Below are 18,590 nucleotides of genomic sequence, written 5' to 3'. Positions count from 1 at the left end.
TTACCTTTTTATTTACCTTTTCCTCTTCCAAATATTTTTTCAATAAGGGATTCAAGTTCATTAATATCATCATCAAAACTATAATTATAACTCTTCACATGTTTTCTTTTACTTTTGCTAAGAGCTAATTGTGACTTAAAGGTAGACTCAATAGTAGCAGTCATGTAGTCATCAAAGTTAGACATCTCAAAAGCTGTAAGTCTTCCAATTAGAACTTCTAAGGTCAAAGAGTTATCTTGTGTGTATATCAGTTCTTGGATTGTGGAAACTCTAATAGCATATATAGGGAGTTGAGTTCCCAATACCTTTCTTATTACCATTTCATCTTTGATTTCTTCATTAGTACCATAATTAACATTGACAACCTCTTTGACTCTCATGTAGTATTGCACTATATTCTCACCTTCCATCATTCTCATACCATCAAATTTACCTCTTAGGCTCTCTAATTTGGCTCCCAAGCCATTGTCATTACCTCTGTATATAGTTTTCAATTTGTCCCACATCTTATTTGCATTATCAAAATCTCTCAAGTCATCAAACTTGACATAGATTAGGGTTGAGGAAATCTCCAACCTTGCTTGATTATGTTCTTTCTTCTGCTTCAGTTATTCATCTATCAAAGGAGTAGCATTTACCTTCACATACTCATTGTCCATAAATTGATGGCATCATCACTAGTACTAGATATGTGTAATCTCATCAAGGTCTGTCATGTAGGAAAGTTCTTCTTATTCAAATTTGGTACATCTCTCTTATAAGTCATGATATTTGGCTTTAAGTATTTTCAAATGTTTCTCTATAACCACTAAGCTTTGATACTAATTGTTAGAAATTTTTAGAAAAATTGAGAGGGAGGGGGTGGGTGAATCAATTACTCGAGGTTCATATGTAACATTTGAATATTTAAACATAAACATTCACTATTCTTCTTATCCTACTATTGCTTAGTCTCTACTATAATGATAAAATTACATTCTCTCAAACATAACATGATTTTCTTAATGAAAAAATTATTTTAAAAAAAATATATATATAAAGCATTCAACATAGTTTTAACACTAGGATTTTACGTAGAAACCCAATTTGGGAAAAACCACTAGCAACATGCCACCACTTTTTTACTCTTTTGAAGTGAGCCCTATTAGGAGCCAACCTTGTTAAAGGTTTATAATACATACTGTTAAATGTAACCTAGTTAGAGGATTTAATGACCCTGTTAGGAGTGGCCTTTTAGATGACTTTTTCCATTCCATTTAGAATGTCACCTTGGTAAAGGATTTACATAGACTATTAAGTATTCCAAATGATTGTTAGGTCAACCTCTATAAAAAGGATTTCAATACAAACTAATTATAATTATTAGAAAGAAAATAATAGGTTTTGATCTATATTTTTACAATTCACTATACAAGTTCATATCACTATTCTATCCATGTGCTTATTCACTGATATGATCCCTATTGTCATCTCTGTTCATGATTTTCTTGGCAACCCTTCAAGTGATCAACCTTCTCCTTTCAACAACACTCAAGCCATTTTCCTGATTCATTATCAATATCAACAACATCTATGTTTAGCTTCACATTCACTCACACACTCTTGTGTTCACCCTTGTGTTTCTCTGACCCACCTTTCTCTATGTGCTTCTATCTCATTTCTCACTCATGCTATCACAATTCAATTCTATACCTCTTTAAATAAGTAATTCTTATTTTTCCATTTTCCATGATCACCATAGATCTTAGGGTAACTTATGATTAGGTTCAACATGATTCATTGTATTTGTCCATCTTTCTAATCTTCCTCTAGAAAATTCTCTAGAATTCATCAATTAGGTCTTTACCTAATCCTAGCCTTGAGTTTAATGATCCAAATCATCAATCTTATCTTCAATGTAGTTTACATCTCCCAAGAGATCAATTGAGTCAAATAGTTCTCACAATTTCTTCGAATTGGTTTTCGGTACTATTACTCAACAATCTCAAAATTATAACACTCGGTCATCATTAAATAACTTGGTCACTATAATTTTTTTGGCTTGGCATCAACTATATATGTCTATCAATATTGATGCTCGATCAACACTAGATTTGCTTGACATTTACTGTGGCTCGGTTGACACTAGCATCACTCAAAATTCCTTAGCCTTTTACTCTATTGCTTGGCTTGGCTTGACTTTCTTGATGTTAATAATCAATTTTCTTTATCAAAGTCTATCTAATCAAATTTCCATTTTAATATCCTTTTTATAACTCAACCTTTCCTCTAGGTGTTATTGTTATGAGCAATTTCTCAAATCCTCTTCATCTATCAAATAGATATGACATTTAGATTAGTTAGCAATATGTCTTATCAAATAGATTTGACCTCAATGGAAAAAATAAATAATTGTTTGATTTGTAACTTTCAACAAGATTGAGTCAAACAAAGATCTGAACAAGCAAGGTAGGGCTAAAACCTAATAGATCATTTCACTGACACTTTCTAATTATTTTAGAAGAAAATATCTTAACCAAGTGGAACTAAGAGTCTTTTGAAATCTTATATAGTGATATAATTTTGAATGTTCTATAATTACTTTAGACTAGGCCACTCTTTAGAAATGTCAAGGAGTGATAAGGTCTAAATGATCTTTGATGTAGATCCTCTAACAAGGCCACATTGACAATGGGTATGTAACCTTTAACGTAGTTGGATCCTAATAGAGCTTACTTTAAAAGAGTGAAATTTTTGGGTTTTTGGTTCACAAGTTGTTTTTCCCTTTACAAGGTTTCCACACTAAATACTTGTGCTAAATTGTGTGGATGTTTATTGTGTTGCATGTTTAGTTTGTGTTAACTATTCATTTTTGCAATTGCTGGATGTTTACATTGGTACTCAGTACGTTAAGGTATATTAAGTTGGTAGTATGATGCAAAGTTTATATCAGTATGAGATATTATGTTAGATCTAGTTATTGAGTTATTAATCCAAAAGTTTAAAGAGTTTAATTTGGTGAAAAGTGTTTTTAAGGCTTGCAAGATAACTAATTATATCTTTTCACCCCCTTAGTTATCTAATAGAATTATTTTGTATTTAATGTTATTTTACTTTACTACTTGTAATTACAACATATTGGTAAAATATGAAATGGATACTTTTGAATAAAGTGAATTATAGTTATATGTTTATGGTAAAAGTTTGAATTAAGAAATTGTTTACAAGTATTAGTTCACCCCCAGTACTTACCTTTCCAAAACTCTAGGTGTATCATCTTGAGTACATATTTGAATAGTATATCATACTATTTCAGAAATATTGTGACTAACTCTAGACATATGACCTTTAGGTTTCTGTTGTTGTAACTGCTCATTAATTTTGTCACTACTTTAATATGCATTCTCAATATGTTTCTTTGCCTCAACAAGTTCACCTCTATAATATTGTATACCTTCCAAGATCTTAATAATTAGATCTAAAATATTCAAGTTCCATATTTATCTATCCATTCTAAGTATTCAAATCATGACATTCATTTAATTTGATCTTCAAAGTTTCTTCAATATTTTCTCTATCCATTTTTCCTTTCTCAATCTCTTTGGCCATCTAAAGAGTAGTGATCTCATATTCAAGAAAAAGATATTAGTTTTTATTTTTATATTTCTCTATAAGATCTTATGAAGGTTTAATCTCAACTTCCTTAGGCTCATCTTTCATATTCTCAACTAGTTCCTTCCTTTTATTTGTAGAGGCATCAATCTTTTGCTTAATCCTTTTGATATAATCTTCAACATCTTTAAGTTATTATTAAATTTCTCTTTATTTGCAATATCTTTATATAAGTCTTCAAGTCATGCTTCAAAATTTCTCTGTAATCTACTTTCATTCATCAAGATTATCCTCAACTTATAAGACTTCTTTTAAGGAACTAGGCTCTAATACCTATTGTTGGGATCAACCAACACTTGGTAGGGTAAATCAATGTTGCAACACTTCTATATAAATTAAAGCTTTTACCATAATTAAAGAAAACCACTTGAATTATTAAGGATAAAAGTAAAGAATACAAAATAAGAGAACTCATAGAACTATGATTTATTCTTGAGGAAAGCCTAGCCAAGGGAACACCTCAGTGAGAATTAAACCCAAAATATGGTGTATGAATCTAAAAGTGTCCTTGTTAAGAGACTTGACCTTGTTAGTAGTTGTTATATTACATTTAGTATAAAAGTCCCTATTAGGAGACTATACCTTACTAGAGGTATGAAACCTTATTAGAAGCTAAGAAAGAAAAAAAGGACCTCATTGCTCAAGGAAAAAAGGTTAAACCTACTTTCAAGGACTTATTATCCAATGCAATGGAAGTACTACATTAAAAGTATGAACTAAAAATATAATTATAATGTGAAATTAGTCCCAATGAAGTTTACAACTACCTTGTTCCAACATCAAGGCTCACACATATCATTACAACACCTTATCATCATATCAATCTTCTTGCATCTCAAAATAGCTTCCTTTATACTATTATGATTCTTTATTCTAGTTAGTTCCAATTATTCATTATAAAATTTCTCCATACACTGACCAAAATATAATATCAATATGTGTTATCGAAGAGTTAATTATTTAGATGTCATCCCAACATTGATAAGTAATGAAACTGACAAGGCAATTCAATTTACTAAGCCAAATTATATGATGTCCATAATTTATCATGAAACATTATCCTCCTCAACCAGTTTCAGTTCCCACCATTGTAACTCACTATAAACCACATATTTAAGTATAGTTATCATAATATCATCACACATATATCACATTCAAAAACTTATATCCTTAATAATAAGTCTTCTTATATGGATGACCAAAACTATTTGAATATACTCTATATTTCTTCCTTGGACTTGGACATTTTTCACATTTATATCATACCAAAACTAATCACCAACAAAAGAAACCATTCTAATGAAGTATGTTTCTATCAATGACAATACTTGATTAGTCATTGGTTATTCACTTTTCAACAATTACCCCAATATCCAAATTGAACAAATAAATATGTTGACATCAATGAAAAATATGTTGACATCAATGAAAAATATGTTGACATCAATGACAACACATCCAATCTAAAAAAAAAGTTGCCTGATAGAAATATTTATAATAGTATGTTTCAGAATGTTTTGCTTGTCTAAAAAAATGCCTTCAACATCTAGTGCCTCGATGCAAACTAGGCGATTCTCCATGATGAGTCAAAGCCAATTAATAGATCAATAATTCATGATGACTCAACCACAACTTATGACAATATATGATGACTTCAAATTCCAATGGAAACTATTTAGATTATTTTTTGATGGTAATTTTGACTAATAATATTGGTTTAGAGGATGCCCCACATTGTTGTTTCCAAGAATGTGGCTTGTTAGACATGTTTATAACATTTTTTAGTGGTATATATGGTTCATAAATCTTGCATTAGTTTGATCCACCTCTGGAGATATGTTGTTTTGTATTTGACATCATTGTTTGTGCTATTCATAACTCTTGCATTAGTTTGATCCACTTCTAGAGATATGTTGTTTTGTATTCGACATCATTGTTTGTGCTGGTCTTTAGGTGACCTACTTTATTATCTTAGTTGAATTATAATATTTCAATCTAAAATTTAATTTTAGGATAAGTAAAGAGGTTGTTATGGGTTTTACCATGCAATATTGAGATCCAAATTATGCTTTATGCATTGGAAAATATTTTGTGCTAATTGGTTAACATGTTTTAAAATTTTTCTACATGTTAATTTTTTTTCTTCTGATAATAGGGGTGTGTGCACCAAGATGGTGTATAATTTAGTGAATACCACAAAAAAGAACTAAAAATGTCAATAACCCAACCAAGTTATTCATAACCCAATTGAGTTATAATAAAATTTTAAAAAGTGCTAGGCTTGGTTACCAAGCCTAGCAAAAATACATTAAAAATTAACTCGATAGCGTTTTGAAACCTAATTAGGTTTTTGGGATGAAAAATCTATTCAAAACTTGATTAGGTTATGCAAAACCGAATCAGGTTTTGAAGAAATAAAAATAGGCTCCACTCTAAAAGCCATAACTTTCACATTCAAACTCTGATTGAATCTATTCAAAATGCATTTGAAAGATATTGAAGAGATATAAAACATAATGCAACTAAAATAATAATGGGAAATAAATATTTTCTTTTTCATCCATTATAATAAATCAAGGTCTAAAATAAGTAGTCATTATTTTCCAAAACATGGAGCAAATAGGTAGGTAAGAGTATTATCATAGTTTTTATCTTTCTATCATCTCTCTCACTTCCTCTATCTCTTTCTCACACAAAAAATCACTCACTCATTGACTCACTAAATCCCAATCTCTCTCTTACCAACTCTTAACCTCTCCCATTCTCACAACAACTCCTAACCTCTCTCTCTCTCTCTCTCTCTCTCTCTCTCTCTCTCTCTCTCTCTCTCTCTCTCTCTCCATACCCTAATATCTCTCTCCATCCTATCCCTCTCTCTCTCTCTATGTTAAAAATAGATAATACTAGGGAGGGGGGTGAATTGGTATTCTACAAACTCTTGCCCACAACTAAATATTGCTAATTACTTTATAGCATGCATATGAAAGCAAACCAACAATGCTGAACAATAAATATAAAAATACACATAGAGAACTCATAACACCATTATTTTTTAACTAGGGAAACCCTAGCCAAGAGAAAACCCTGGTGATGATTAAACCCACAAGATGATTCACTAAACAATAGGATCCAGTTAAGGATATTGACAATGTTAGGAGTTTATAAAGTACATATAGTCTCTTGAGTCCTTGTTAGAAGCCTCAACCCTATTAGGAGTTGGTAGATCAAATACAATGTATGCAAGAAGAGCCCACTTCCCTAACATGCAATTATACAATTCAGTTCTTCACAAGAGTAGGTATATGTATGCAATACTTTCTTACTGTTGTAACTTGCACTTTCTCTAATCATACATCAGATCTCACAACACATAAGGCTCACATGTCATTCAAACTCTCTGTACAATAGTTTGCATCACATCCAATTTATCCACTTATTGTACAATATAAGATCTTTACTCATACCTCACATATTCATAAATTATTGCTTAGTCAACCTTCATGTCTTAACATGCTTGACATAATATAAAATAACTTATGGATTAACATCCAAAAAGTTGGCTCATCATGACTTAGTAATTATTTTGTTAACAAAATAATTCCTTAAGTCGTACAACTCAAATTACTTATATGCTTTGCTTTACTTTGTCAAATACTCACACTAGAATTTTAATCATAACTCACTCTGTATTGTCCATACATATCTATACATTGGCACATGTCATCATGACACTATCATAGAGCTTTCATCAACTACACATAATCTAACTCTCAATGAGTCATCCATACACATGACATTTGTCTCTATGCTGCTACAAATTGTCTAACACTTAGACATTTTTCTAACTCTAAATGCATAAATGAAATGCTGAATACATGTTGCCATAAATGACAACCATTAAGACATCTATTTGACAATATTTTCAACAATCTCCCCCTTTGGAATTGATGGTAACATTTGGAAAAATTGGCTAAGTCCCAAAATGATGTCATACATGTTACACAAAGAAAATAAAAGTACATACACAAAATTGCCTTCAAAACATAACAATTTTATTCATGTTTTGATGGATCATTACATTCCTTATCACTCCTTTAATATACTCCCCCTTACATATACACATATAATTTTCTTACATGCATTAATTCTCCTTACAACTATACAATTTTATTTTACATATCACTCCCCCTTTGACATCAATGACAAAGGTGTCAAAAATAGTTTTCACAAAAACTAGGTGGCTTGTTGCTGATCAACTTTTTATCCTAGAAAAATAATCTATATAAACAAGTTTTAGCCTATTTAATTCCTTCTTCAAGTTATCCTTCACTGTATCAACAATACTGATTAGTGTGCATAGTGCATAAGATGCCACTTCAACTACACTCAAGTAAGTATAGGAAAGCTTGTCATAGGAAGTCTTTTCTATAAGATATTCCTCTAATTGCCTCTACAAAATTCATATCTTTGGTGACAAAATTTCTCTAAGAATAGAGAATCTCTTTTTTTCCTTCTCCTTATTAGATTCTAAGCCTCTGATCACACTATGAATTTTCTCCACTTCAATGCTAGTCTATGGGAGTTGTAATTTTGCAGTGAGTGTTTCATGTTCACTTAACTTTTCCTTTATCTAACTTTCAAAGTTTGTTAGGTACTTGTATGAAAAAACACACTATTCACACAACCTCTTTCCTTCATTAATATATTTTCTTAGTTCCTTGATGCTTCCATCAAGTTTTTTTAGGTCATTTACCACATTGGTGTACACTATATCAAATAATGTTGCATCATGTTTTGCCTGTGTTTGCATTGAAGCTACATCTGCTAGAGTTGTGAATTCCTAATCAAAGGTCTTCACCAAATCCTTGACCTTTGATCAAAATTTTAGAATTACTACAATTGTAATAATTGTCTTTTGCATTCTATTTAAGAACTTTGTTAGTGTCTTCTCCAAAGACTTTACTAATCTATTCTTTTCATATATTTCGATCAATCAGCTCATCAATCCTTTCTGATCTTCATCATTTGATGGCATTGATACTATTTCTTCTCTTACTACTACTACTAGAGTTACTATAGGAATAAGTGTAAATACTTTCTCTTCTGCTTTCTTCTTCTCTTCCTCAGCTTTCTTCTTCTCTTCTTCCAATCTTTCAACTTCTTTCCTTACATCTTCTTTCTTCTTTTCTTCCTCTTCTTTATTTTTCTTTTCTTCTTCTTTCTTTCTCTTTTCTTCTTGTTCTTCTTTCTTTTTCTTGTCATCTTCTTCTTTCTTTTTCTTCTATTCTTTTTCTTTCTTTTTCTAATCATCCTCTTCTTTTTTCTTTTCTTCCTCTATCCTTTTTGCCTCTAATATCCTCTTTATTTGTTTCTTCTTTTCCTTAGCTTCTTTCTTCTTTTCTTCCTCTTGTTTCTTCTTTTCCTCTTCTTCATCATCATTTAAGGGTATGTGTAGGATCATGGTGTACCAAAAAGTGGCGATCTGAAAAATATGTAGTTATGAAATTCCTCAAACTATTTCAAAATCTATTCCAACTCTTTTCCCACCCACCCTAATTCATTATAAGGTCTACTATATCTTTTGATACCAATCCTATATGGTCAACTTTAAAAGCATCCTAAAAATGTGTTTCTGGCCTATTTTTATATGATTTTTACTTCAAACATGTAGCTGATGACTTTTTTTTCACCAAAATTTGATGGAATGGAAAGGGTTTCTTAAGAATGTTCTTATCTTTCCATAAATGTAAGGTTTGTCAAATTATGAGTTTAGCAAGTAATTATTACTTATTTTCTAATGGATTTATGTATAAAGTGCTGACTAACACACCACTTGAAAAACAACTATAACTTTCAAATGGTACAATATTTCTTAAATCCAAAAGCTGCATCACATTCTATGTTTCTTCCACTATAAGGAAAACAAATGAAAAATTAAATTTTGCAGAGCTTTAGATTAGTTAAGGTGGTTAGAGATGAGAGTTTTTTAATTCCAAAAATACTAAAGTCAAAAATTAATTATTAATTATTTATTTAGAATAAAAATACCCAAAAGTATGGGTCACATCCAAGCACGAGTCTACTACTTATATCTGGAATATTATTAAAAAATATTATCATTTGATTTTGATTAAGGTGATCAGACATACGTCTACTTCTTATTTTTGTTCTGAAATTTTTGTAATATTGCATTAAAATTCAAAATTTTGACCAATCAATTTTTATTTTTTTTGAGATAAGTACTAGTAGTTTAGAAACTAGATTCAATTTCCTAGATATTATTTTCTCTCAACTTTTTGATATAAAGTTAATAACAAGTAGAAAATTGCATGTCAAGTTGACATAATCTTGATTTTCTAATTTTTTATTGCCACTTAAGAGCATAGTTTGGTTGACCATGATCCTGCACATACCCTTAAGTTAATGTACGTTGTACTATTGCTGATATTGCCAACAATATTTGCTCCATAACTAGCAAAAGGGTTCTCCTTTGCATCTACAATTATGTGTGTACTATCCACTTGCATGGATTCAATACCCATAACAATATGCCATGGTGATAGTGCCTGTTGTGTCTCCTTTACTTCTTCCTCTTCATTGGAAGGTATACTAGCTTGTACATATACTAGGTTGTCAGTCTTCGATTATGCACTCACCTTGGGCATTGAAGTCATGAGTTTTACAATTGCCTCCTCTATTTCCTTCCTAACATCCTCATAGTTTCCTCCCATCATAAGAATTTCTCTTCTTTTGTTCCTCAACAAGGGCTCAATGCCATTCAAAATTCTATCTGAATCATCCTTACAGTCAAGTTCAAATAGTTTATTTATCGTTGTTATCCTAAAATTTTGATCTTCTTCCAATACTCTCTTCTTCATGTTTATTAGCCTATTATATAGGTCTTTAGGTATCTTATTGTAAATATTCTCAAACTTCTCATACTCAAAATCGTGTTTCTTATAATGACATTTTCTAATTTCCTTCTATCCATATTACTATATAGACTACAATACTTATTTAACAGTACAAAATTGTCATCATTAATTATTTTCATGTTTAGGTTCTCTACCTTTGGTTTCCATGCTCTCTTTCTAGTTGTTGTCTTCCATTCCTATGCATCTTGCACTATTGGTCTACCTCTATCTTCATCCTTAGAACATTTAGATTCACTTACTTGCATCATTTTCCTTCTCTTTCCTGGTCCGCTAGTGGTTTTCTTAACCCTTTTCTCAAATGATGGTGAAGGTTCTTGTTTCACTTTCACCAATCTCTTTGATTTACTCTGCAGAATAGGTGCTTCCACCTTTGGATGCCTCCTAGGTTGATCACATCTTATTCTAACTAGTTGCACTTGCACAACTACTGCATATGGCACAATGGGGGCTTGCACACATGGTTGTGCTATAGTCACACCTTCTGAAGGTCCTATAATAACAATAGGAGTTGCTGCAATCACTTTAATCTATCTTCTTGCTTTCATTTCCAATATAATGCCATTGACTTTATTAAAGTCTTGTCTAGTCATGCATGATTCCTTAAGGTTGGAATCTACCACCTTTTCCACTTTTTTCTTTCTCTCTTTGCTATGTAGTTCAAACTGAACTATTCTCATTTTCTCCTCATAGGTTCCCTATCTAAGGTACTCTATGTCCTTATCTAATTGGAGTATGATCTGCACATACCCTTCTATGAGCTCTATGCTCATCTCATAATACATGGGCTCTATGAATTTAACCCTTGGTACCAATACTTCTATACAAGTGTTATCTATCTCCACCATGAAGCATAACTCATCCTTGTACTTTTATATCATTGAGGGAGGTATTCTATACCTCTATTTCATTTATGACTAGAAACTCTTCATCATTCTATCAATGCCATCATCTCTGATATTCTCCAACTTTGATCTATAGCATTGAGTCACCATCTTCATTGTGCATTCATTGCTATCCCAATTTTTCATTCCAAGAAACTTCCTTTTTGCATATAAAAACAAATGAGCTAGTAGGGACTCAAATCTAAAAACTAAACTCTTTGTCTTCTTCACTTTTGCAATATTATCCAACAATTGTAGTATGATAATCTTACATAGATTTAAATTTTCTCCCTTGAACTACCATTACAAAAGCTACATGTAAAAATCTAATTGGTATTGAGTTAACCCTTGATCCATGGTTGAACTTGTACCCTAATATCTTGCTTAATAACTTTACTCCTTTGTCTTGAATGGCATCTACCTTCATGTTTCTTCCATCAAACCTTGTATTTAGTTTTGTCTCTATTAGCATGAATGCGGATGCTAACACTATGGGGGAGCATTGTAGAACATTGATATGATGTATTCATGATTGTGTTTGTCATTGATGACAACATAGTAGTAAATTTGTGAAGATTGACAGAATAGTAGACTGTGATCTTTGTATTAAGAACAATACATTACTCATCTATTGATGTGTAGTTGTCAAAGTACACTACAATATGTGTGTGTTGCAAGGGTAAGGGCATGAAACATGAATTGATAGTATATGAAAGATATTATTGATCTACAAAGAATCATATGGAACTAGAGTATTAGGAAAGTAGTTCCTATTGTGTGATTGTTGCAGTTCATCAGAAATGTAATGAAAGGTTGCACATTTAACTAGAGATAATATACTAGCCGGTGATGACATTAGAGAATGCCCATGTATGGAAGTCACATGAGTAAAAGTTTGCTTATGATTGTGAGCTGACATTATTAATTAAATGTGTATTCATTTAATTGACATATTTTAATTAAGTGGGAAGCTAACTCAATGATTTATTATTAGGCATGATATAAAGGAAATATATTTTTCCATGGTTAACATATATAGAATACATGATACTTGTGAACTATTGAGGAAGTAGAGTGATTTACCTATGCATGTAAGTGACCTTAAAAGTTATTGTTATTAAGAACTGAGTTTTAGATTTGATTGCATGGTCTAAGGGAGAGGAAGTCCAACATAGTGGATAGAGGAAGAAGTAGAAGCTTATTTCACATCTATTATTCTAAAAGGAATAGTACTGAGGTCAATTGGATAGTGGGTTCATTGATCTGATCCTAAAGCTATTTGAATAGTGGGTTCAATTATCTTCCACAACTCCTAACAGGGTTGGAATCTCCTAACAGGTATTCAAAATCTCCTAACAAGGACTCTTTGTACTAAATGTTGTAATAGAATCCTAATAGGGTCCATCCTTGAACAAGGAATATCTATATTAGTACATCATCTTGTGGGCATCATTCCCACCAGCATTTTCCCTTTGATCAAGGGTTTCCCTAGTCAACATATCTAGTGTAATTATTTATGTGCATTTTTATGTTGCTGTTTACTTTGGTTAAATGGTTAAGTTTGTTTGAAAAGGATAAATGTTTTTAACTATTCGATAATTGATTCACCCCCCCACCCACCACCTCCCCTCCCCACCTCCCCCCCCCCCCAAAAAAAAATCTTGGTGGACTATTGTTTCTAATAGTCTCAACTATCTTTGTTACATTCTTCTCATTAATAGGATTGCATCCCTCATTACTCAATCCTTTGACCTTATGAATTAAGTCATTTTCAATAACTATCTATGCATCACCTAGCCACAACATATCATCATGTACCCTACTTAGAATGATTTGGGTCCAATCGTGATTATCAAACTCTATATAGAACATATACTTCACTAGATTTAAGGCATCTAGTTGTGCATACTTAGACTTCAAGGATAGGTCATTGTTGGACATGAATCCTAAGTCTTGATGAATATCATCATCACCTATACTCTATATTTTGCAATCAATAGAGCTTCTGATATCCTCAACATGAAGTACATTCTCCAAAACTTGTAAAAATGCACCCAATGGGTCATCCAATAGTGAAATAAATGGATGTTTCTTGAACAGATGTCATGGTCTATCACTCACATCATACAAGGTCTTACTAGCCATTGAACTTGCAATTGTAAGAACTAAAAAAATGGATTCAAACTTCATAAAATACCTTAAAATTGCATTTTAGGGCTTCTATAATTTTTTGCTTCACAAAATTCTCTCCACACTTCAATTTTCTATCAAACCACTCTTCAATTTGCTCAAGATGCTTCACATGAACAAATGATACACACAATCTTTCTCACGATCCTTAAATCATTTCAAATTAGACAACACATTAAATGTGCATCTACCACAAATTCAAGTATTGTCTCTATTTACCAGTAAACTAGTTTTCTCAATTCCTTCTTACTATGATCATATCTTGACTTGCACACTTGACCATAGCTTCCTCTCTATGTCATCTACCTTTTGTTAATTGTGCAACTTTCAACTCACTCTGTAACATTAGTTCTGACCAACTAATGCTTTGCCTCTATTAGAACTACATAATTTAGGTAGGATGAGTAAATTTTTTTTTGTGAATTTAATTTCCCTTCACATGCATCAAAGTATCATTCTTCCAAAACTATATGAGAACTCTTTGGATTACACGCTTTCACAAATTCGTCCTTGAATTCATCAACATTTTCCTTAATTGCTTCTTTTTGACTATTATTACTTCCATTTTTATTCCTTCTATCATTTCTATTATTGTTCCTTCTGTAATTAGGATTCCTATTAAAGTTCCTTCTATCCATTCTATAGAATCTTTCTATGTGTCCAAAGTTATTGCATAACTGACATATAGCTGCATTTCTCCTTTGATTGGTTCCATTTTACTTTTAGGTGCTCTGTAATTCCTTGCAATGTGTCCAAGATTGTTACACTTGTAACATACAATATTCTTTATTTCACCATTAGGTCTCTCTCCATCATTATATCTACTCTAGGATCTACCTCTTTCATTACCTATAGGGTTAGTATTCCTAAACATTCTACTATTCCCATTATTACCATCAAACTTAGGTTTCTTACAATCTACTACTTTATGTCCATAATCATGACAATTATAACAATAGAAATTAGTAATAGGTTTAAAAGAATTACCTATGTAATCTCTCTTCATATGTCCAACTTCATTACATATGAAAAATCTACCTCTAAACTCATGTCTAACTTCTTTGGATGAATCATCTTTCTTAGGTCCATCAACTTGCCATGTTATCTTAGGTTCATCAGATTTCTTAAAAAAATCAATTATCTCAACTTCTTTGGATGACTAGATCATATTCTAATAAATTTTCTTAGGGGTTTCTACAATAGAATTTGGTTTTTTCCTAATCTCAACTTTCTTAGTTGACTTTTCTCCAAAAAGGCATCCAAGACTTGTCTTGTCATAAGAGGGTCTCTGGTGAAATATCTGTTCATCAATCTTCTTAGAACTTGTGTAAAGTTTCTCCAACTACTGCTTGGCTTGTGTGAACTCTCCTTTCACAATAATGTTGTAATTTTCCAACTCAACATGTTCTATCTTAATAGAATCTAATTCAGATGTCACTTGCCTTAATTGGGACCTAAGGTCTGCATTCTCAGATTTTAGATCAGGTTCACTCTTACAATCATTGGTCTTAATATTCAACTTAAGTTCAACAATTTTCAACTCATGTTTCAAAATCTTTTATTTCTTGAGATTTTCTACTTCATCATTGTCACTAGTCTCTTTACCATATTTTAGATCACTAATCTTATGTTTTAGCTTCTAATCTACACTTTTGCGTCTTCATATCTATCTTTCAAGTTATCTCTTTCTTCAGTAAGAAGGTCAATTTTCTCAAGAGCTTCTTCTAGGTTTCTCTTCAATTTTTCCATATTCATAGGGGTCTTACTTAAGTTGTTAAGCCTCTTCAAAGTACCTATTCTTTGATACCAATTTTTAGAAATATATAATACTAGGGGGTGGGGGTGGGGGTGTGGGGTGAATTAATATTCTATAAAATTTTGCCCACAAATGAATATTGTTAATTAATTTATAGCTTGCATATGAAAGATAACCATGCACATAGAAAACTCATAACACCATCATTTGTGAACTAGGGAAACCCTGGCCAAGGGAAAACCCTGACGGGGATGATACCCACAAGATGATTCACTATACAATAGGATTTGGTTAAGGATATTGACCCTGTTAGTAGTCTATGAAGTACATATAGTGTCTCGAATACTTGTTAAAAAATAGGCCTTGTTAGAAGCCTCAACCTTGTTAGGAGTTGGTAGATCAAATACAATGTATTCAAGAAGAGCCCATTGCACTAACATGCAATTATACAATTCAATTCTTCACAAGAGTAGGTATACATATAATACTTTCTTACTACTATAACTCATAATTTCTCTAATCATACATAAAATCTTGCATCATATAAGGCTCACATGTCATTCAAGCTCTTTTTACAATAGTTTGCATCACATCCAACTTACCCACTTACTATGCAATATAAGATCTTTATTTATACCTCACATATTCATAAATTGCTGCTTAGTTGGCCTTCATGTCTTAACACGCTTGACATAATAAAAATAAATTATGGATTAATATCTACAAAGTTAGATCATCATGACTTAGTAATTATTTTGTAACCAAAATAATTCCTTAAGTTGTACAACTCAAATTACTGATATGCTTTGTTCTATTTTGTCAAATACCCATACTGGTATTTTAATCATAACTCACTCTGTATTGTTCGTACATACTTGCACATTGGCACACATCTTCATGACATCATCATATAGCTTTCCTCAATTTTAGTAGATCTAACTCTCAATGAGTCATTTGTACACATATCGTTTGTCTTTGTGCGACTACAAACTGTCTAACACTTAGACAATTTTCTAACTCTAAATGCATAAGTGAAATGCTGAATACATGTTGCCATAAATGACAACCATCAAGACATCTATTTGACCATATTGCCAACTCTCTCTCTCTCTCTCTCTCTCTCTCTCGCTCTCTCTCTCCCCCCCCTCCCTCCCCCCTCCCTCCCTCCTCTCTCTATCCATCCTATCCAATTCTCTCCATATTTCTCACTCTCTCTATCCCTTCTCTCTCTCTCTCACACCCACACACACATCTCTCTCTCTCTCTCTCTCTCTCTCTCTCTCTCTCTCTCTCTCTCTCTCTCCCTCCCTCCCTCCCTCCCTCCCTCCTCTCTCTATCCATCCTATCCAATTCTCTCCATATTTCTCACTCTCTCTATCCCTTCTCTCTCTCTCACACACACACACACATACACAAACACTTATCCTATCCCCTCTTTTTCTTCCTATCCTTCCACTATCTCTCTCTCTCCCTCCATCTTATTTCCCCCCTCTCTCTCCATCCTATCCCATTCTCTCCTTATTCATCACTCTCTCTATCCATGTCTGATCCCCCCCCGCTCTCTCTCTCTCTCTCTCCATATTCTCTCACTCTCTCTTATCCAATTCCCCCTCTCTCTTCCTATCTCTCTCTCTAACCCCTAATCCCTAACCCCCCTCTCTCTTCCTAAACTTTTATCCTTGAAATGAGAACTTCACACACACACACACACACACACACACACACACACACACACACACAGAGAGAGAGAGAGAGAGAGAGAGAGAGAGAGAGAGAGAGAGAGAGAGAGAGAGAGAGAGGTGAAGTGAGTGAGTGAGTGAGTGAGAGAGAATGGGATAGCATGGAGAGAGAGGCGGGTGAGAAGATTGAGAGAGAGAAAGAGTGAGAGTTTAGTGGTTAGTGAGAGAGGAGGCTTAGGGATTACTTAGAGAGAGGAAACACTTAATATTAACAAGTTAGACAGAGAAAGAGAGGTTAGGAGTTAATTAAAGAATGTGAGAGGTTAAGAGTTAGTAATAGAGATATCTTAGGATTTATTTAGTTAGTTAGTGAGTGTGTGTATGTGTTTTTGAGAGAGAGAGAATTAACAATATGTTAGCATTCATGTTTACCTATTGATTGCAAATTTGGAAAGCAATGACTACCTATTTTAGATTATGCTTAATTCAAATTGACAAAAAATAATTTTTTGATGACATAAGATTTATTTATCTACATTATGTTATAGAGCTCTTCAATATTTTTCCAACACATTTTGAATAGAGTCAATTTGACTTTGTATGCGAAAGTTATGGCCTTTGGAGTAAAGCCTACTTTTAGTTCTTCAAAAGCCAATTGAGTTTTGAACAAGAAAATTTTACTTCTTCAAAACCCAATTGGGTTTTGAATAACCCAATTGGGTTTTGAGTGTACGTTTTCATTTCATAACCCGATCAAGTTATTTGAATCCTAGAAACCTAATCGGGTTATGGCTTGGTGATAGCATAGGGAAACAACTCAAAGGATTGGGAGACTATTTTCCCTCCATTTTTTTTCCTTTAGACATTTTTTCATATTTTTCTTCATCAAGTTTGCTAATGGTGAAGTGGTTATCTCTAAAATTACTACCATAATATTACAAATTTCTTCTTAGCTTTCTAACCATATAAATTTTTCCATTTTTGGACAATATTAACAATGCAAACTTTAATTACTTTTACCAATGCCTTGACATTACTCATAGACATATGTCTACCATTTTTTAATAACTTTTGATATACTTAAGAAAATTAAAATTAAATTATATATTATTATTATATACTTCATTCTATACACTTTAAAAAAAAGTTTCCATTTTCTATTATTTTAATGCAAGTTATGCTCAACACATGAATATGTACCAAAATTTTAGGATGTGGTTAGTTCAATAATTAATAAAAAAAAAATACCCATCAAAAAATTGCAAAAAAAAACTACAAATTCTAGATATTACTCTTAGCTATCATCCTACCAAAGGGTTATGCAAAATACTAAATATAATTATGTCTTTTGTGCTATGTTATGTTTTCTAAAAATATCAGGAACTATTTTTCGTGTGCATATGATTTGAACCACCTAATCTTATCCATTTTATAAAATCTCTAGTAATTTATAAATTAGACTCAAATAACTACAATTCATATATTTTACAGATATTTT

The sequence above is a fragment of the Cupressus sempervirens genome, chromosome 5 (genome assembly GCF_028749045.1).
Source record: "Cupressus sempervirens isolate cs-2001-9-10 chromosome 5, ASM2874904v1, whole genome shotgun sequence".
NCBI classification, from domain to species: domain Eukaryota; kingdom Viridiplantae; phylum Streptophyta; class Pinopsida; order Cupressales; family Cupressaceae; genus Cupressus; species Cupressus sempervirens.
This window is presented reverse-complemented; position numbering follows the sequence as displayed.